This window comes from Mauremys mutica, chromosome 2, assembly GCF_020497125.1.
Source record: "Mauremys mutica isolate MM-2020 ecotype Southern chromosome 2, ASM2049712v1, whole genome shotgun sequence".
Classification (NCBI taxonomy): Eukaryota; Metazoa; Chordata; order Testudines; family Geoemydidae; genus Mauremys; species Mauremys mutica.
The window spans coordinates 83,978,610-84,001,569 of NC_059073.1; the positions used below are offsets into that span (position 1 = coordinate 83,978,610).

The 22,960-nt window shown below is 40.1% G+C and overlaps 1 protein-coding gene across 3 annotated transcripts in view; it reads right to left on the minus strand.

Moving 5' to 3' along the window:
* The window catches only part of CABLES1 (Cdk5 and Abl enzyme substrate 1), a 113,160-nt gene that overhangs the window by 88,255 nt on the left and 1,945 nt on the right, over nt 1-22,960 (minus strand). Inside the window, exon 1 of one of the 3 annotated variants that reach the window (XM_045003306.1) lies at nt 7,714-7,963. The exons of the other annotated variants lie outside the window; for them this stretch is intronic. The gene's annotated coding sequence lies outside the window, so the exon portion shown is untranslated. Of the gene's footprint in view, nt 1-7,713; nt 7,964-22,960 lie in introns of those variants that run through there. 3 annotated transcript variants of the gene reach the window in all.

The window sequence follows — 22,960 nt, forward strand, 5'->3', positions numbered from 1 at the left end:
CACTGATTGCACAATTTAATGAGAAATAGTAAACAAACAAACAAAAACTCTGTACAGGGCATGAACTCTTGTTGCAAATACATTATCTGCACAAAGGATGTCACGTAGGCAATTAATCAAATAATTCTCTTTCCAAAAGATAACTTGTGTTCTATTGCATTCTATAAATGTCCCTCTTCTCTATAAGTATAAGAGCTACATGATTGTAGCACAGATTTTTGGTTACGTGTATTTTTCAATACATTATGAAGTTATACCCATGTATGTAATTGCTTAAAAGTAAAAGGACAAAAGGCATATTCTGCAGGCATTATTACACCATATAAAGGATTGTGTTCAGTAATGCAGTGGACTTTATTTACCTCTCACCCACACTTCACTTCAACAAAGTTACTCCTGATTTATATACCAACATGGGGGGTAAAATCAGGCCTATTATATGGATTATTTAGCTAAAACAATTTGTGTGTGGAGAAGGGATGGGAGAGAGACTTAACACTTTTTTCCAATTTTTCCTCATCTTTTCAATTAGATATCCCATATATATCCACACACTTGCCACCCTTTACTGTAGGGTGGCTCATTAGAAAAAGTTACTTGGAATCTGAGCTGTGATTTATAATGTTTCAGCAGTCTCAGAGTAAAAAATTGGTTTTAGCAGCTAGCAGGCCTTATCAGCTGTACCTAGTTACCTTCTAATGTAACAAATGTCCCTGCTTGTAAGGTACAAGGTCAAAATGTTGTGTGAATATGCAGCGCTGTTTGAAGTAAAATAAATTAAAAACGTACAGTAACAACTCTGGTCCTGCCAACATGCTCCAAGAAATTCTGCAGAGCCGTTCAGACTCCAATAGTGTCGTTAGGAAAATGTAAATAAGAAAAATCTGATGGCAAAATATGCCATGTGCCAGCAATCATTATTGAGAGCAAGCATCAGCAAGAAGACTAAAGAAAGGCTTATGGCAGAGGGACAAAGAATTTGTACACTTATCCCTGGATTTTACCACCTGTTGTCTACATGCCAAATGCATTCACACAGCAATGAATTGCTCTTCTAGCTGCACTCAGCACTGAAGTTGAAAGGAAAATGATATTGGACGACTTGGTCCAGACACCAGTGTAACAAGCTGTACAAGTTCAATAAAATAAAATGGGAGATGCTAATGCTAATAGACTGTCATCTCAATTACCTTTGCCAGAGTTATAAAAAGAATTTGGAGATTTCCTCCCTCTTGGGTATTTTCTGGTAATTGCTGTTTCTAAACTTCTAATTTTCTGTCCGTAATAGCCTTTATTTTCTCTTAAAACAAAACAAGCTATTTTTTTTTAAACAAGCTACTAACTAGAAAAAGTAAAACAATTTTTTCAATACCATTTTCTTTCCTGATCTTGATTTCTTGCAGTCTGAGGAAATTATTTCTAAACTTATCATTGTTGCCTCAAATTAGAGGAAAAGCTCAACATAAATATTTTCCCTACAATGTACAGTGAAACTCAATTAGCCTGCTTTATTTTCACAAGTTGGGGCCTAAACAATCATGAACTTTTCTGGCTCTGAAAGGAGCGAATTTTATATGGTGCCTTCATTCTCAGAGGATGTACTTTACAACAAGTAATGAGATTGTATTTGTGTAGACAAAATGTAATGGTCACTATGCACTCAAATACTATAGCTAGTATCTGCCTTTGATATGGTAAAAATTATTTTAGGGCCTAATTTTTTTCTGGAATTGGCTAGCCATGCAATGAGCTAAACTTCTGCTTTTCTGCTAAACTGTTCAATTTTTCACCAAAATGTCTTTTTCATCCAATTTCTGCATCCTTTTGATTCCTAGGTTATAAGCTGTCTGAGGCAGGGGACTGTCTTCTTGGCTATTTGTTTGTTCAGTGTGTGGCATAATGGGGCCCTAACCCTTGATTGGGGTTCCAAGATGTTACCATAAATAAATAATAAATAAAACATTTTCAGAGCGGAGTGTGAATTTTAGCTGACGTTATCTTTGTAAAACAAACGTCTTTTCAGTGGTCTACAGCATACATCACCACAAACACTCACATCTAATATATTGCTGTGTTATAAAGTCTATTTCATGTTAACCATCCCAAAAGAGAATACAAATACAGACAAGTTTAAAACCTAAACCAAAAGCAGTTAACTTGGGAACAAAGGCGAGGTTCACAACAGACATTACTTGCAGGAAAAAAAAAATCTCTTTTGTTGATACAACACTAGCAAACATCAATGTATTTGCCAATCTCAGTTTACAGCTGACTGGGGAAAAGTAAATAAATGAGTGTTAGTAAAACAGAAGTGGCTGGGAGGGAGGCAGTACTGTAATTTGCCACACTTGGAAACCTGTATCTTCATCTGTCTTGAAGATCTTTTGTCTTGACTAAATGAGAGAATTCTGCCTTATGTAATCCTTGAATATATAAAAATATTGTCTACAGAGGCAGAATTTTGCCCGACCACTTAATTCCCTTTTCCCCCTGAAAGTGAAGTTTGATATACTTTACCAGAGCTAAAAACCCATCAAGAACAGAGACCATTATTTTCCATGTTTTTTCTTCTACAAGTTGCAGAGAACAAGATTCAAATTGTGCTGGGTTCAAGGACAAGCCTTCACGTCAGTCAAAATTGTCTACTGACACCAGCATCGTGTGATCTGAAAATTCAGGAATTTTCTTTCCTGTTTCATCCTTCACAACAATACTATAGGAAGAACTTCTTTCTCATGAACGACTAGAACAATGAGATTCTATTTAAATTCAAACTATTATACTGTCAAATGAAAATGTGAAGAGTAACATGTAGACCATTAAAAATAGATGCACGATACTCTAATCTGACAGGCAAAAGCCAAGGTCTCCTTTCAGCATCTGTTAAAGTGCTCCACTGGGGAAGAAGACAATAACCAGTGACTTCCAGTAGAAAATACCAAAAGGTAAATGATTTGTACTAGGGTGACCAGATGTCCTGATTTTATAGGGACTGTCCCGATTTTGGGGTCTTTTTCTTATATAGGCTCCTATTACCCCCCACCCCGTCCTGATTTTTCACACTTGCTGTCTGGTCACCCTAGATTTGTACCCACACTCATGGGACAAAATCCAGAAGTGAATCTGAAGTAATAATAATTAAAAAAGACTAAAGGAGGTCTAAGATGGATTAAGTTACACCTTCAGGTCCCTACAACATGGAACTCAGACTCTCCCTAGACTCAAAAGACCTGATTCTCTGTGCCGTGCACTACATGGAGTCATGTATGTGATGTTGGCAGATCAGGTGCCAGCTCATGCCAAGGCCTCAGGTCTTACTGGACACTGACAAATGCATAATTGGAAACCAGGCTGGTTCATCTGTTATGTTATTGCTAAAATAGATGTTAAATTGATAAGAATATGTTCAGACCTGACTAGATGCTTGTAGGATGCTACATGTATTGATCTCACTTATGTCTGTAGCCTGGTATAAAGTTGTATTGAGTTTCCACTGTAAACTTCTGTGTAACTCAAACAGTGGAGAAGCCTTCTCTAATACAAATGCTGACTTCCTACAGACGATGTTAAGTCCTTCCCAATGAGAAGACCTTTGAAACCAAACATGCCTTTGAGACATCAAAAGAAAAAAGTATTAATTGAACTTCTCAACGCCCTCCAGGAAAAGGAGACCTACACATGAACTCATCCCATCAGCATGGACGCTAGTGTGAAGGGGATTGAAAAACCCTGACAAGGAGAAACTAGGTTCTTTTTGCTGCTTGGGCTCCAAAGGGGCAAGAATCACTAAGCATAAGCAAAAAACCTCTGGTGGTTTTGCCTGTGTTAGCCCTATGACATATGGAATTTGCTTATAGAAGTTTCTATTATCTTTTGGAATCTAAGACTGTAACTCATTTGTGTATGTGTTACCTGCTTGAAACTTGTAAATAACTCCTCCCCTGCTTTTCCTAGTTAATAAATCTTTAGTTTATTACATGATTGACTACAAGCCTTGTCCTTGAAAGATCTGGGTGCAACTGACCCGAGGCAAGTGAATGGTCCTTTGGGACTGGGAGTAACCTGACTATTGTTGTGACTTTTGGTATAAAGGGGCCATCTATGTCAAAGACCAGCATGCTTGGGTGGTAAGACAGAACAGAGTGCCCAGACTGTGATTCCATGTTAAGGCTGCTACGGTGCATTAGGAGTTCACACTTGTTACTTGGTTGGTGAAATCGAATTATAGAACATAAAACCAGTTTGGGGTTTGTGCCCTACCCAGAGGTTGGCACTCATGCTCATGAGTTACTCCAGACAGTGTGACAATGTACACCAGTGAAAATGGGTGTAAAATGCTGTCAATTTGCACTGATGCAAATGCCTACACGATGTGCAGGGCAACAGAGAATCAGGCCAAGTGGGCTTGATTCTCCACTCCTTTGCACCTAGTGCAGTCCCTGATACTTGCACAAAGTAAGTAAAAACCTTTTCCGATGAGAATTTTACCCGTTTGCTGCCTTACTCTGCTTAATTTTGAACATGAGTAAATGTATACACAAAGAGCCAGGTCCAAATTAATTTATCAGCATCTAACTTACATCTCTACTTCCACCTTGTGCCTTTCTGTACCCCCAAAGCAACACCCAGGCACCCCCATACTTACCATGGTGATATTATGATTTATACAAAGTATTCCTTATGGTGTATCATTCTAAAAGTCTTGATCTGTTGAACACTGATATGCTTTCATTGTATGTGAAGTTATGAAGTTTTATTATGCGTTACCAAAATACATTGTAAAGTTGGAAACACCCACAACCAGTCTTTCCGGTACAACAAGGGGGCAGCCAGAAACAGATGATGGCCCATTAAGTGAATAGACACACACACACACACACGGATTACCCCAGAAACTGTATGCAGTGGAAACTTCTCAGAGATAGCATGTATACAATGGAGGGTGTTTGACTCATGTCACAGCAAAAGATCTTTCCAGCAAGCTGAAAGAAGGTATAAAAGGGAAAGTGACATCATCATTTGTCCTCCCTCCCCCCACAGCTCAACACCTGGAAACACATCTGGATAAAAAGACTGAACTGGGGAGGTGGTCCCAGGCTGAAGAGATTTCCAGCCGGTGTATGGAAGATCTGTGACCTGCTTATATTGTCTATCAGGGTGAGACACTGCTTGATTCAAATCCTGCCTAGGTAATAGAACTCAGCTTGCATTTTTTCTTTCTTAGGTAATCCACTTTATAAACAGATTTTAAGTGCTAGATCTGTATGCTTACTATCTTTCTGTAGTTAATAAATCTGTTTTATATTTTTACCTAAAACAGTGTGTTGCTTGAAGTGCATGGAAAATCTGCTCAGTGAACAAAAACTGGTGCATGTCCTCTACACATTCAGGGAGGGGTGGACTGTGTAATAAACTTGCACTGGTCAGGCTTCTGACCAGGGCAAGATGGTACAGCTCTGGGGTCCTAGGCTGGGGAGAATTGGTTGGAGCCTCTCTAGTGTTGATTCATGAGTGGCTAACAAAAGGATTCACGTAACTCAGCTGGGTGTGTCCCTGCCTGTGGATAGCTGTGTGAGTGCAGGACCTGGAAGGGTTTGCAGCTTGTCACAGTATCACAGTGTGAGAGGGAGCCCAGGTTGGTAAGACAGTGATACCTCAGTTCCAGGTTGAACCCTAGGGAACCCATCACACTCCTCCAGTGTGTAAATTACCCGAGCTTTAAACTTTCTTACACATCAGAAAGTTGATGCAAGTAGATCTATGGGAATCAAACCTTTACCACCTTACACATCACCTCAAAATTTGGCTGACAAAATTCTTGAAATCATAATTTTAAAGACCTACTGATATAAACATTTTTTCTCTTCTGAAAATTCTCAAACATATAGGCTAGCACAGAAGTCATTACAGCATACAGGGCCCAGCCTATTCCCTGTTTTTAACAAGAATTTTGCTGTTGATTTTAATGAGAGCAGGATCAAGCTTACGATCATCACCATTAGCTACTCATGTATGAAATTCCAGTTACATTATGGGATGGCAAGTGGATGCAGAAAAGATGCCTGTTGGTTTAGGGTGGGATTTTCAGAGATACTTGGGGTATTAGGTGTGCCCAAATTGTGGGTTCCTAAGTCTGATAGATTCCAGCCTTAATTGCTCCCCTTCCTTGATAATACAAAGTGCACTCCTAATTAGGAGGAGGGTGGGAAAGTGATAGCAAATCATCACTACCAGCATTTTGCCTACAGCTGGAAATGAAGATTTGAGGGGTCAGGAAGTCTGCCAAGAGCTGCATCTTTTCTAAAGCATAAGTAAACAGGAAACAACCTAAGTGAGAGTTGAAATATACTTAGGCATGCTGCAAAATAACTACATCAATTACAAACTCACTGCTGATACATGAAAAATACCCTAATCCTCAAATGTTGTCATGTCCCTTTATACAAAAAGATATTCAAGATATGCAGTCTCTCAGGAGGCCTGAAATATCACCTACCGCATCTTTAAGAAAGGAGGCCAAATTCTAGCCTCGTTTACACCTAAGCCACCCAGTAAATGAAGTTATACTTATTTTCATACTGTCCTGGTCTATGCAACATAGAGTTGCTGGTAAGGCTTCTTCCATTGCTCTATTCCCCCAAAAGCACTACATTAAGTTTCAGTTATGATCCTGAGTGATTTTATTTTTTAAAAATGGTATGGGTTCCTCCCTGAACACTAGCATGTGCCCCAATACATAGACCGCAGTCCTGCAATCTGATCCAAATGGGAACACCCACACATGCATGGGGATCCTCATGGGTGCAGGCAGCAAGTTGAACAGTAGCTCTTTGAACCCCACAGGGAGAATGTCAATATATTGTATGCAAAACAACACACCGTATTTGTCCATCTGCATCATGCTTACAATCTTAACTCAAAACACAAGGTTAGTAAATAACAATTTTGTCTTACCATCCTTCACAGTGCCCATTTAAAGGGACAGTCAATATATATATTTTTTTATTTTTAAACTTACTCATTAAAACTCCTCCCTTAGTTATACCATGTCAATATCTTCACTATATTAAGACATGTACCAACTGGGATGTAAAAGTATAAATGATAAAATGTGTTCCTCTAATTATGATCCCTATATTAAAAAAAACAAAAATAAACCCTTAACGCTAAAATCCCCTTATCAAAATTTCCCCTTAAATCAGATGTATGCAGACAGTTCATTGTTTGGAAGATTGTTCATGAGTTCTGTGGTGCTAGGAATGGCATTTTAAAACATGAAAGCACTTCATTCAAATGTAAGGTCACAAAGAATTACATGAATTTTTCAAACTTATCTAAGAGAAAGAAAGGTCACTTTGGGATACTTATTATTGTGATTATGCTCTTTGAAGGAGCCAGAGAGGCCATTAACAATTTCCAATTCTATATCAGGTTTTTCTTAATCATTCATACATCTCTTCCAGAATGAGACTGAAGTACTGTTCAAATTCAAACCTGGTTTTTGCTTTATGTGAGTAATTCTAGCAGAATTAGGGGCTCCAAAGACACAGAGAAGGTGAAAGACACTCAATAGTCATCTGAGCAACTTTTTAAAAAACATACCTGTGCCTTTGTTAGGAATTTTAACATAAGATCTTTCTAGGTTATTAACAGCAGACAATAAGCCGCCCATATCTTTAATATGTGGCTCATTAGCACACATTTTGGACTCACCTATGGAGTTCTTTATCCCATACTCCTCAGTGCAGCATCTGGAGACCATTCCTCTATTGTCTCCCTACTCTTTTGGGAAAGTATCTTATTGACTTACGTTGTCTAATTAATCTCTAATTATTGTCAGCACTTCTGGGGAAAATTAAGTTTTTTCTAGCTACCAGTTCTGCAAACTTCACCTGAGCTCTGAAAGTGAAACTGGGTTATTTCCTTCCATGCATCAATACTAGAAAAAAGATTCTGCAGACTAAACAAGCTCTTAGTAACACCTGTGTATGCTCTTTGTCAGACTATATACTCGATGGCACATGAGCAACTCTGTTGCTGCGTGGATTTACACAGGTGTAAATGATTTAAAATTAGTAAATAATTTTGCAGATGGTGTGCCTGCAGGAATCAAATGCAGCTTATTTTCCCATAGCTATGTTGGGTTTCCAGGACTAACATAAGTGAAAAGTAAATTATTTTTGGCATTTAAGTACCCAGATATGACTAAAAATGTATTGGAAGCAAAGCTGGTGAGTAACTTTTCAAAACAGAACTTCCATTTACCTTCTGTTTTACATTTATGTTCTTTACCACACCTTCTTAGAAGCCTGAAGTGTGCGATATAGAGTGGGTTAAGGACAATACCCCTCTGTATGCCCCCAACTGGTGCCAATTGGTTTTGGGGGTGAGGAGAAACAGGAGCCTCTTGGTCTCTCCCCCCGCCCCCCCAACACACACAATGGGTCAGGTGCACTGGATGGAGCAGGGGTCACCATCTGGATAGCTCAGCCTGTATACTGTGGGATTTGTCAACAATCTGTACCTTCCAGATGCACAGTATCTCTCAGAGCTCCTCAGAGTGGTGAGACTCTGCGTTGCCCTCTACTTAGGCCTGTGCCTAATAAGCCCAATCAAGCCCAAAATAAGCAAGTACATCACATATCCCATTGTAGCATGGTGGCCATAATTGTGCTGTTTGTGCACTAAAAATCCTATGGTGAGAACATAGGAACTTTTATATTGTCCTAATGTAATGTGTGATTTAACCAGTTACTTCACCAGTGAGCATACTGAGGGAAGGCTGCTCTGATGTTCTAAGTATCCCTGTAGAGAAAAGAATTTGGGGATATGTCCCATACCAACATGACCGCAAGCTGCACATACAAATTGGAGAGTGGCTGGAACCTACTGCTGTTCACAGGCAGGTGATGTAAACTGAGTTGTACAACTAAGTATAAAAAACTTCCTAGTATTCTATGTCCTATTTGCAGGTTAGTGAAGAAGAAAGGATGGCTAAATAACTTTGCCCTTCTCCATTTTTTCAAGTATCTTATGTCATGACCAAAGTGGCAGGCAAGCAATAGAAATTAATAAGATGTCTTCCTACAGATTTTCTCTGTTATGTGAAATCTAAAGTTTTCTTTATTAATGTTTCTAGCTCTTTTGTATACAAAAATGTCCTTCAAACTGTGAATCTATGCACTACTGTCTTGAATGTTCCTCTCATTTATCCTAACAGTATTCATTTGAAAGTCTACTCTTTTGAAATAGTCTTTGATTTAGGAAGTATTAGGAGTTTTACAAACTACTAGCATACAACCATCAAAATGCAATATTAATGTCATGGGTCTACCCTCACTTGAAACTGGGCGGTTTCAAAGTGAGGACCCGCATGTATTCTGCCACCATGTCCTATGGGATCTCACCCCCACTTTGAGCTTGTGGGTTCAAAGATGGGGACCCGCAGGTATTCTGCCACCACCCTAACCCTTAGGGTAGGGTTCCTTCTCGCTGCCACCACTCAATCAAGAAATGTGGATTGAGACACAGTCCTTCCCCAAAATCCTAGGGGATTCCAAGAGCCCCAAATCCATGGAGTTCTCACACCCAGGAGAAACAAACCATTCCCCCTGCTTCCTCCCCCCTCCCTTTTCCTAGGAGAGATACCGGGATCCAACTACAGAGGGATACCTCCCCCTCCCCTTTCCCTGAGAATCCACCCAAGGAAAGACCAACAAGTCCTTAATAGAAAAGAATTTATTAAGAGAACAAAAAGAAAGTACAGAATCTCTATGAGCCCAAGCTGGACACTCATAGGGTATAACCTTATCAATCTCTGGAGAGAATCCCCTCTCCCCCTTTTCTCAGTAAAAGCAATATCAGCAAACAGGAATAAAGCATTTCCTTTAGCAAACACACAACTGCAAATATAGAAATCAAATCATAAGACTAATTCGCCTTTCTAATTAATACTCACTATTAATTAGTAGAAACTACTCCAGGAGAACTTGGAGACATGACTGTCCTCTGTTAGATCCAAAAACAGTTCTCACACAAACAAAGAAAAACACAGACAAAAGCTTCCCTCCACAGAGATTTGAAATTATCTCATCTCTGATTGGTCCTCTGGTCAGGTGGTCACCAGGTACTACATGTTAACCCTTTACAGGTAAAACAGACTTTAACCCTTAACTATCTGTTTATGACACGCCCCCCAAATCGCAGACAGTGGGGGAACCACACTGGCGGTGATTTCCTTCTAGAACTTTAAAATAAACAGATTAACAAAACACATGCACTATTACATATACTACTAAGTATGTAAACAACAAGGTATTTGACATTGAAGAACACTTTTTATGCATTTGAGCGGACATACTTGGCAACGTCCTTGCCCATCCTCCCCCAGTGGAAGGAATGTTTTTAACCTGTTTTTGCTTTGTTGACCCCAGAATGCCCACTGGGATGTCAGGGCCCAAGCTTAAGAGCTTGTCCCAGTACTTAGTTGGAACTACCAACTGTCTTTGAGGATGCTGGCCTTCCTGGTGTTCACCAGAAAGAATGTTTTTATATAAAAGTCCTTGTTTTACAACAAACTGGAATTGGGTAGAAGAGCTGAGAGGCGGTGGGTTGCTTCGTGCCGCCGCCCAAGCTTTCTTAAGGCTGTCATCGGCTTACTGCTCTGTCTGGAACTGTTCCCTTGAGGCGGGAGACACCAGTTCCTGTGGGAGCGATGTAGGTGATGAGGTTGTTTCCATTGACTGTGAACCGCTCTGCGCTGGTGCACAAGGTGATATTTCAGGCTCTGGCTGAGCCTCTTGGGTAGAGTTGTTTGCTGCTTCTGCCAGTTTAGGCCCGTTGGCGCCCCCTGGCGGTGGAGTTGCAAGCGCTGGCATCAGTGCTGGCGCTGGTTCTGCCGCTGGTTGCTTTTCCAGTTCCGGTCCTGGGACTGGATGTACTATGGCTGCTGTAGTTGTTGGCATGAGATCCGGTTCCACCACCTCTGTCTGGGTCTCTGGTAACACAGACAGGGTCCTGGTGGATGGCTCAGGAACAGGGATGGGAGTGCCTGCTTGTTTGGCCTGGCCGCGGGTGACCACTCCCCCCCTCTTGGCCAGCTGCACATGGTTGGCCAAGTCTTCCCCCAGTAGCATGGGGATGGAATAATTGTTATAGACAGCAAAAGTCCACTTTCCTGACCAGTCCTTGTACTGGTCTTCAGGGATGCTGTACCCATGGCAGGTCCTTTTAACCTTTTTGAAGAAGGCCTTAGTGTCCTCACCTGCCATGTAGGTGGGAAATTTCTTGGGATGGGGAACAGTGCCTTCTGGTGCTGGCCACACCCCTCTGCAGTCAGTGAATTTTATGTGTGGCTTGCTGGTGTTGCTCTTTGGTGCTGGCCACACCCCTGTGCAGTCAGGGAATTGGGTTGCTTGCTTCCCAATTCCTAACCCTTTCTATTCCCGAGAGACTGAATAGAAAAGAAACAAAACCTTTTCATTTGCAAATGTGTAGTTGCTGTTTGCTGATATACTGAGAAGACCAAAAAAACTGGTTTGTCCTGTTTCTAGCACTTGCTAAGTACCTCACAGTGGGGGTCCTTTCTAACAAGCCTCCTAGAAAAACTTGCACCTCTTTCCTAGCTGTTTTTAAGCAGACAGAAAGAAAAAAAGGAGAAAAAAGAAAAGAAGGAAAAAAATCCTTTTCTAACACAGCCTGTTAGAAAACCTTATCCCTCAGCTAAACCCAGCTGAAAATCTGTTTCCAAAAAAACAATCTTCCTAATAAGCCCAGCTGACCGGCTGGTGCTACTTAGTACCTGCAGAAAAGTGTAGTAAATCCTCTCAGGGATTTGTATTCCCTGGCTCCAGAGGATTTCAAAAGACACAGGGAAAAAAAATGTGGCTGGAGGGTTTCTGTCTCCCCCCCCCAAACCTGTTTTCCCCACTGGATGGGAATGTACTTTGTCGAGCACTTCCCCCCACCTTAGGAATCCTGAGTGATACCTGATATCACAAAGGAAGGACACACCTCTAGGGAAGAGTTTTTCCTCAGCATAGCCAGCAGAGAAAAAAAACTCCTCCTAACCCTGAAACTGCTTCAAAACTGCCTTTTCCTCAAGCTGCCTGTTGAAGCAACAAGAAAGAAAACTGCTTCCAACAAAGCCTGTTGGAAAACTTAATTGCCTCCAGCCAACCTGGCTGAAACTGTAAACTCCCTCTTCTCTCAGGTTGCTTTCCTGCTCTAGAAGAAGAGAATAGCTCCCTTCAGCGTAGCCCGGCTGAAAAAAACTCCTTGTAACAATGGGTTCGAAACTCCGCTGCCACCATGTCATGGGTCTACCCTCACTTGAAACTGGGCGGTTTCAAAGTGAGGACCCGCATGCCACCATGTCAAAGGTCTCACCCCCACTTGGAGCTGTTCGGCTCCAATGTGGGGACCTGACTTGGTTTCCCTCTAAACTAAAATCCTAGTTTAGATCTAGTAAGCTGCCACCATGTCATGGTCTACCCTCACTTGAAACTGGGCGGTTTCAAAGTGAGGACCCGCATGTATTCTGCCACCATGTCCTATGGGATCTCACCCCCACTTTGAGCTTGTGGGTTCAAAGATGGGGACCCGCAGGTATTCTGCCACCACCCTAACCCTTAGGGTAGGGTTCCTTCTCGCTGCCACCACTCAATCAAGAAATGTGGATTGAGACACAGTCCTTCCCCAAAATCCTAGGGGATTCCAAGAGCCCCAAATCCATGGAGTTCTCACACCCAGGAGAAACAAACCATTCCCCCTGCTTCCTCCCCCCTCCCTTTTCCTAGGAGAGATACCGGGATCCAACTACAGAGGGATACCTCCCCCTCCCCTTTCCCTGAGAATCCACCCAAGGAAAGACCAACAAGTCCTTAATAGAAAAGAATTTATTAAGAGAACAAAAAGAAAGTACAGAATCTCTATGAGCCCAAGCTGGACACTCATAGGGTATAACCTTATCAATCTCTGGAGAGAATCCCCTCTCCCCCTTTTCTCAGTAAAAGCAATATCAGCAAACAGGAATAAAGCATTTCCTTTAGCAAACACACAACTGCAAATATAGAAATCAAATCATAAGACTAATTCGCCTTTCTAATTAATACTCACTATTAATTAGTAGAAACTACTCCAGGAGAACTTGGAGACATGACTGTCCTCTGTTAGATCCAAAAACAGTTCTCACACAAACAAAGAAAAACACAGACAAAAGCTTCCCTCCACAGAGATTTGAAATTATCTCATCTCTGATTGGTCCTCTGGTCAGGTGGTCACCAGGTACTACATGTTAACCCTTTACAGGTAAAACAGACTTTAACCCTTAACTATCTGTTTATGACAATTAACAATTACAAAAATGACTTTATTCTTTATTTAGAGTCTTAACTTGGAACAATACAGGCACCAAGTTTTTCTATTTGGCAGGGTATTCTGAGGCAAGGCCCCAAACCTGCAATGACTTACCTGTGTCATTAACAGGTCTCCACAACTTTACACAAGGGAGCACTTTGGGGGGAGGGATAGCTCAGTGGTTTGAGCCTGCTAAACCCAGGGTTGTGAGTTCAATCCTTGAGGGGGCCACTTAGGGATCTGGGGCAAAATCAGTACGTGGTCCTGCTAGTGAAGGCAGGGGGCTGGACTTGATGACCTTTCAGGGTCCCTTCCAGTTCTAGGAGATAGGTATATCTCCATATATTAAAATGCCATGTGCATAACATTACACACAAAGGTAAGTCTGCAGGATATGGGCCTTAAGAGATGAATCTTCTTACACCACCCAAGACATGTTTAGCAAAGCCTATTTTTAAGATGTGGAGGGTGAATCTCAAAAGCTTTGGAGACTGAGACCCATTCAGATAATCACACAAAGATTAAGATGTTTATCCAAAGTGCATGTTTATAAAATTAAGTGGCCAAAGTTGTAACAACAGGGTGGAAGAGAAAAATGCAAGTCACATAGTGTTGAGCCATGCTAGTAGCACCTGTTTTACACTCAAACATGTCTGGTTTTCTTTAATTGCATCTGTTGTATTACTAGCCCTGATCTTGTGGAATTCCCACTTGCTTCAGTGGGAGCTCTAGGCAATGGGGACCTGCAAGACTAGACCAAATTCTACTCTTGGATACATCAATGCATATCTATGATTAACTCCACTGACATCAGTGTAACTGAGCATAGCATCTGGCCCACTGTATGTAATGACATGTCATGGGATCAGTCGGTGTGTGTATAAATGTTAGTATTACAGTTAAATGCAAAGGTGTAAGCTCAAATTTGATTTAGTCTCTTAGTCCTTACTCAGGTAAAGTCCCACTGATTTCCAGCTGAAGTCAAGGAAGTCAAGACTTGGCTCTGACTTGTTAAAATCTTAGTTTTAAATACTTCATCTCTTCCACTCTGACTTCCTATAGACAAATTTCTCACTGCTCTGGAAAAAGATCAGGTATAATCCAGTTTGAGTATTATTTCCTAGAAACAAGGCACTCACCGGATTATAGAGTATTATTCCCTTTTTAGAAAGGGAAAATTGTGAATTTCATATATATTTTAGCAGATAGTAAAGATATTAGGGTATATTCTCAACTAGAGTGAGCAAGTTTTAAAAATCACCCTCATCTGTAACTCTTTTGATGTTGTCAGTTTAAGATAACAACAGTTCTTAAACTGTGGTCCATGGAGAGCTGGCTGGCCCCATGGTACTAGCCACTCTTCATTTCCAGCTGCTTCTACCAATCTCCAGGCTCTTCATTGCAAAGAAGCATCTGGAAACAAGGAGAACCAGCCTAGCTGCTGCTAAGAATAGGACAAAGAGGAACTTCACCAGTGAGAATGGAAGTGCCAGACGCAAGCTACATATGCAAACCTGTCAAAGCTTCTTCAATTATCCCTCCCTTCCCCTGATACCTCTCATACATTTCACACACCTACTAATCCTTGATATGTTAAGCAATTATATCGGATAGCCATAAACTTTCAGAGAGTTGAGGCTGGAGGTTAAAGGTTTACAGTTACTGAGAACATAGGTATACAGTATAAACACAGCTGCTGCCAAGTCCCTGCTGTTACACTTTTGTCAGCTAACAAATACACACTTGGTATTTGGTATAGCTACTCAACACTGTTTGGTCAACAATGCTTCTATAAGATTCTTACGTATTCTAAAAAGGGCTGTCAATTAATTGCAGTTAACTCACGCAATTAACTCAAAAAAATTAATTGTGACTAAATGCAGTTTTAATCACACTTTAATCACACCAATTGAAATGTATTAAATATTTTGGATGTTTTTCTACATTTTCATATATATTGCATTCTGTGTTGTAATTGAAATCAAAGTGTACTTTTTTTAATTACAAATATTTGCACTGTAAAATGGTAAACAAAGGAAATGGTATTTTTCAGTTCACCTCATACAAGTACTGTAGTGCAATCATGAAAGTGCAACTTACAAATGTAGAATTGTTTTGAGTGCAGTTATATAAAAAAAGTAAAATTTTAGAGCCTACAAGTCCACTCAGTCCTACTTCTTGTTCAGCCAATCACTAAGACAAACAAGTTTGTTTACATTTACAGGAGATAATGCTGCCCTCTTCTTATTTACAATGGCACCAGAAAGTGAGAACAGGCATTTGCATGGCACTTTTGTAGCTGGCATTGCAAAGTATTTACATGCCAGATATGCTAAATATTCATATGCCCCTTCATGCTTCAGCCACCATTCCAGAGGACATGCTTCCATGCTGATGACGCTTCTAAAAAAAATGCATTCATTAAATTTGTGACACAATTATCCCCCAAGGAGTTCAATGTCCCCTGCTCTGTTTTATTTGCATTCTGCCATATATTTCATGTTATAGCAGTCTCAGATGATGATCCAGCACATGTTGTTCATTTTAAGAACACTTTCACTGCAGATCTGACAAAATGCAAAGAAGGTACAAGTGTGAGATTTCTAAAGATAGCTACAGCACTCGACCCAAGATTTAAGAATCTGAAGTGCTTTCCAAAATCTGAGAGGGACAAAGTGTGGAGCATGGTTTCAGAAGTCTTAAAACAGCAACAGTCTGATGTGGAAATTACAGAAACCGATCCACCAAAAAAGAAAAATCAACCTTCTGCTGATGGCATCTGACTCAGATAATGAAAATAAACATGCGACAGTCTGCACTGCTTTGGACTGTTATCAAGGAGAACCCGTCATCAGCATGGACACATGTCCCCTGCAATGGTGGTTGAAGCATGAAGAGACATATGACTCTTTAGCACATCTGGCATGTAAATATCTTGCAATGCCATCTACAACGGTGTCATGTGAACTCCTGTTCTCACTTTCAGATGACATTGTAAACAAGTGGGCAGCATTATCTCCTGCAAATGTAAACAAATTTGTTTGTCTGAGTGATTGACTGAACAAGAAATAGGACTGAGTGGACTTGTAGGCTCTAAAATTTTACATTGTTTTATTTTTGAATGCAGTTTTTTGTACATAATTCTACATTTGTAAGTTCAATGTTCATGACAGAGATTTCACTACAGTATTTCTATTAGGTGAATTGAAAGACTGTTTTTAACAGTGCAAATACTTGTAATCAAACATAAATATAAAGTGAGCACTGTGTACGTTGTATTCTGTGTTGCAACTGAAATGAATATATTTGAAAATGTAGAAAACCTCCAAAAATATTTAAATAAATGGCATTCTATTAACAGTGCAATTAATCATGATTAATTTTTTTAATCAAGATTAATTTTTAATCACTTGACAGCCCTAATGCTAAATGATCTAGAAACGAATTAATATAAATCCCCATGATTTTTTTTTATTGATGGCTAAATAAAGAGATCAGTCTGATTTATAATGACTGCATATACTACAATCTGTTCTAGTGCCCATACTGACTTGACAGTAACTTAGTGTACATTTTTCCTGTCTTTTGTCATTCTTTTGTTTGACAAATGAACCTTACTAAGTGCCCTAATAAAGCCTTGGAATTTGGTGGAGTGGAGCCTTTTCTACAGGATGTGGTTATTTCCCTTAATTTCCAGTCTTTTATCTTATTAGCATTTGAGAAGCTGATATAATCCGTTACCCCTGCAGTGTATATCAGCTGGGGCATCATAGCTGTTATACTAAAATAAACTTTGCTCATTAGTAGAACAGCGCAACTGTTTGACTTGATAGTACTGTTTTGCATAATAAAATGGGAGGGTTTTGCCTAACTTTTCCCTTAGCTGTCCCCTAATGCACCCCCCATAAATATGGATGGGAAAGGAAGTTACAAAATGTGTATTATGGATGGACTGATTTTTATTTCTCCTAGACTCCTGGATGAAACTCAAATTTATAGACAGCTTTTCAACTGCTATACATCGAAAGAGAATTTCAAGTTTATGTATACATGGTTCCTGTAATGAAAAAATATATATAGCTATGTCTGACCTCAACTACTGTCTTCAGTCATTTTACATACCATTACTGCCTTCTCATATGCTTCTCTGGCAATGAAAGTCCTCAAGACTAACCTTGGTAGAGAGCAGTGCCACTATGAAATATTCTTCCATTCTGTAGCTCAGCCGAGGCCAGTACCTAAATGGTGACCATCAACTACTTCAGAGGGGTTCTCTAGCAATCATTTATTATGGGGCTCAAATTTCTATATTTAATTGCTCTGGAACTTTCAGAGGTACCATCCCTGTTCCTGGTCTTAGTGTTGTAGCTGCTACAGTGGGATAGGAAGTGTTCCCAGGAATATGGAGACAAGGAAGTGGTGTGACTCCTTCCTGAAAACCCCTGAGGAGGTTTTCAGCCCAAAGGTGCAACAAATAATACTTTGCACTTGTATAACACACTTCATCCCAGAACCTCAAAGCACTTTGCAAATATTAATTTAATCAAACAACTATCCTGTGACATACACAAGTACGACCACCATCTTACAGAGGAGGAAATGGAGGTAAAGGGCCTATGTGAACTCAGCACTACTGAAAATCAGGCTTCACAGAACTTGTCCAAAGACACACAGCAGGTCTATTACAGACCTGGGAACAGACACCAAATTTCCTGTGTCCAAATCTATGCCTTAACCCCAAGAGCACTGTTCCTTTAAGACTGAGAAGGAAGCCATTCACCCTGGGGAAATGGAGCCCACTAGAAAATCTACCTTCCCTCAAATAAGTAAGGTGTACTAAGGAGTTATGGGGTTCCTTAAAGCAGCGGTTCTCAAACTGTGGGTTGGAACCCCAACATGAGTCATGACCCCATTTTTAATGGGGTTGCCAGAGCCAGCATTAGACTGAAGCCCAAGCTCCTCCCCACTTGGGGGTGTGGGGCTTGGACCCCCTTTTCCCCCACTCGGGACGGTAGAGCTTGGGCTCCGGCTCTGCCCCCACTCCCACACAGGGTCATGCAGTAATTCTGTTGTCAGAAGGGGGTCACGGTGCAATGAAGTTTGAGAACCGCTGCAAGGTTTGAGTTAAGTTAATTCGAACCTTCAAGCAAACATGACAGGTTTGATTCACTGCCAACCTCTTGCAAACTGAACACCAGGATTCAGCTCCTGAACAGCCCCCTAATGGGTTGTTGCATCTCTAGCACTCACCTAGATTCTTTTTTTTTTTTTTTTAAATCTAAATTTCTAAGGATGTTATCCATCTTTTTTAAGGGACTATTACTTAGTGGAGGGCCAAAATAGGTTCTGTAAATTAAAAATGACCAATGCCATTATTAATAAACATTTCCATGTTTTAAACTGTTTTTGTTTGGGTTTTTAAAATATTCCCTCTTCATGACTTTGCTACCAAAAACGTCACAACACTGTGCTAGTTCATGAGAACCTAAGTGTGAAAGTGACTCCTATCGGCACTGTATAAAATGAGTGAGTTGGAAGATAAACAATATTGGTGAACTTCAAATAATGAAAAGTAAACTAGATTTTTAATGTTAGAAAACTAATCCGGATAGCTACTAAAACATGGATATAAATGTATTTTTCTTTAGTGGGACAATATACCATCTTAAAGTAAATTAAATTTCAGGCCAGAACTACTTGAGTGTCTCTTTAAATGAACAATGCTCAATTACTTGGCATCTGTTCCCTTCTGTTCCTTTTCCAGTATCAGTTGTCCAAAAAGTGATTCCTTACCCTCATCCTACTGTGATGAGAAAGGCAAATGTGATGAAAAGTAAAGTTTAAACCCCAAATCTGGTCATTATTGCCAGCAATTCTCAAGAATAACAAAACCTATATGCTAGTCTCTTACAATTTGAGCCCACAAAAAGGGTTCGGTTTTGCCTTTGACTATGAGAGGGCCCTACTGTCTGGCCCAATTACTCCACTGAAGTTAACACAACAGCGGGCAACATCGCTGAACAAAATATCAATGTTTATTTTTCATAAATAGCTATGGAGGTAAATGCTCTAGCTGTACGTGAAAAGCAATCACATTTGTTGTTTCAGGACCAGATTTTACCACCTTTATTCATGTTTACTCCATGTACAGGCCCAATGGGACTACCAGAAGAGTGAGGTGCTCTGTATCTCAAGTAGTCTACCATTTTTAGCCATCTGTTTAACAGATCATTTAAAATAAATAATACCTTAGGCACCAGATAAGTTAATCAGAATTTCAGCATCTATGTACCAACTTTAAAATCAGGGTTAGAGTTTTTTTCTTGTATACACATAATTATATATCAGCCTCCAAACAGCAAGCAGCTCCATGTTCTTGTATAGTTTGTTTCTTGTGAATAAATGTACAGCAGAAACCCAAACCACATTAATGATAACCTTGTTAAATATAAACTAGTATGCAATTATTGAAACTGCTAACACAAACAAAAAAGGCAGGAAACTCTAATTATATGTTCACAATGGCTTCTGGAAACTAATTGAAAACAAAAACATCATAGCATGTCTTGTATGATATTGTAATAGAAAATTATTTAATGTTACTATATAACAAAGTGCATGTCTAAGCATAGAGGACTAGTCTTTCAAATGACAGATCAAACTCAAGTCTGCCACAAGGGGAGAGGGAGAAAGCAAATACAAAGAAATTCTCTGAACGCTTTATTTTACTCTCCCCCACTCCTTTCTAATCCCTATACTCTCATCACTGATAACCACTACCTAATGACTCTCCTTCGGGTGCGCTAATGACTGTCTTGTGACAATTTTTTTCTCTCCTTGTCATCCTGCTCATAGTGGAAGGCCATATGCAGAGCATTTGGCTCTTTTCTCACCATTAACGGAATAGCAGAAGGTCTTGAACTCTGTCCTTGGGCTTATGTCAGCAATGTGCATGCTTATGATTTATGTGTTATGTAGCTCTCTTGTAAGACTAGGACCTAGTGGATAATTTGTAAGTAGGGATAGTCTAATGGCTGTTCATTGTGCATAATTTATACTTAAGCCCAAAGGCTAATATAAGATCTCTGAAAGGACACCTTATGCACTGTGTGCAAGCTAGAGTACTCAAGTTGGTGCTGCTTTATAATTATAGTATCTATTTACCAGGTATTTTTAAAAGTGCCATGTGCATTTTATAATGGCAATATATTCAGTGTGGGCCAAGTTCTGCTCTAGATTACATCCATGCAATCTCACTATAGTCAGCACGGTTGCACAGGTGTAACTGAAGGGAAAACTTGCCACTAAAGAGCACACAAGTGATACAAAGCTCAGGCCAAATTTACCAGGCATCCCACTTATACCAGAGTTTAATTTAGCCCAAGAAGAAGCAACTGCATGAGAAAACACTTCCAACTTCAAATCTATAAATCTGGGTGCACTACCAGCACCACATAAGCACATGGAGAACTCAGAGAGGGCCAATACCTGATTGGTATTGTATATTGGGTGAGCTGTTGTTCAGATCTCTCTCTCTCGCTCAGCTTTCCAATAATCCACGCTGCTGTTTGTATGCAGAATAAAGTGAAACCTACAAGGTTCCTTATAACCAGTGCTTTTGCAGCATTAAACACTGAGCTGGTTTATGAAACACTGATCTGTGGGGATTCCCCCTAGCGTAAGAAATCTTGATTGCCTATTAGATTAGATAACGCAGTCTACAAGTCAGATTGAATAAGAGGGTATCCAGCCAACAGACAATTTTTCATTTGCTATATCTCCAACTTTTCCAGGCAAGCTAATATAAAAAGCTGTATGTACTGGGGAGGGAAACTAAATAACCAAGCAGGCACAGAAACGAGAAGGGAAACACTGCAGAACAACAGGGGCAAGGGGTTGGCAGGAAGATCAGAGGAGTCCAGTTAAGGAGTGACACAGATGAGATCTGAAGAAGTCCCATCCAGATCTCTTCAGTTAGGCAGAAGATGTCTAGTCTATAATATAGGGCCAACATGTGCATGCAATGAAAAATAAGAAGGATCTTTGGGACTCCAGTAAGTCTTTACAGGAGCATTAATACAACTATTATTCAGTAAGGAGAACAACAGGGGTGAGGGGAAAATCTTCTCTTGAACAGTAACAGAGCACTGCTCAGAACATCTTTTTTAAAAAAATGGAGGAACTCTTATCAAAAGAGGAACTATAGATGAAGACTAGAACTAGACTGAAGTTGGGTTAATAAAAAAAAATAATAATTGGAGATATACCAATCTCCTAGAACTGGAAGGGACCCTGAAAGGTCATTGGAGTCCAGCCCCCTGCCTTCACTAGCAGGACCAATTTTTGCCCCAGATCCCTAAGTGGCCCCCTCAAGGATTGAACTCACAACCCTATGATGTTTAGCAAGCCCATGCTCAAACCACTGAGCTATTCCTCCCCCTAGCGTTCAATAGGGTACATCACCAGCAGCTATTTTATTGGGGGCTTACCTCAGCATCAATATCTGTAAAGGGACCTCAGAAAGCTATGACTACAATTCAGATCAAACCAAGGACAGGGGGTATACAGTATTGAGGCAACTTTCATTTGGTAGAGCTCCAATCTTTCTACTAAACCTAACCCTTAAAAGGCTGTTTCTACAGCAGCCTCTGGTACTTTTATGATCAATTACCCTTACAAGCTGTTGAAGCATGAGAGTCAAAGTCTACTTAGCTAAGTCTATGGGAGAAATAGAAAGAAGTGAGCGTGACAAATGGGGAATGTAGGAGTGGCAAATTATGCTGGTCTGGACGAAGCATGGTTTCTTCCTCCAGTTTCTTCCCTACCCCACTGTGACACCTAAGCATATTAAGCAAATGAGGATTATTGTGTAACTATGATACATTTATTCCATAATGCATATATACATTTGTACATGGTTGAGTATTCTTAGTTGACGTCTTTAGAAATATTTTAGCAAGCGAGATTTTTCTCTATGGGAGAGTCCATTAAAAGGGCAAACTAATAACCAGTGGCACAAGGTGGTAAGACATTCACCATAAGAAAAAGTGGTGTCTGTAGATAAAGGGTGTGCTTAAGGGGTTAGCAAATCTCATTTCTTTCATGTATTTTTGGACCTCATCCAATCATTGAAGTCAATGGAAAGTAGACTTTGGAGCAGGGTCTTTCAATAGTATTTGTGTCAGCAGTCTGTCTAGAAAGCACTCAGAATGATAGTTCAGTTCATTGCATTTACACAAATGAGAAAACAAGGGGGTAAGACTTTGGATTTATTAATAAGAAAACCAATGTTGCACTGAGTATTTAAAAAAGGATATCTGGTAAGACTATACATATGAGTTTAAACCTGAACCACATTTAGGGTGAAACTTTGAAAAACTAGCCTGCTAATTTATCAGTGAATGCATTAATCAGCATGACACAGCTAAATCCACAGTACACATATATAAATATCCACATTCACACACTAAAATTATTATTTGTTCTCTCCATGGTGCCTCCAGCTGATGGGACATAAATGCCCCAACTACAAGAAGTTTACCTATTCTTTGTGGTACTGCAATTTACACCAGTATGACTGTCATTATCCCTCGCCTTACTGATT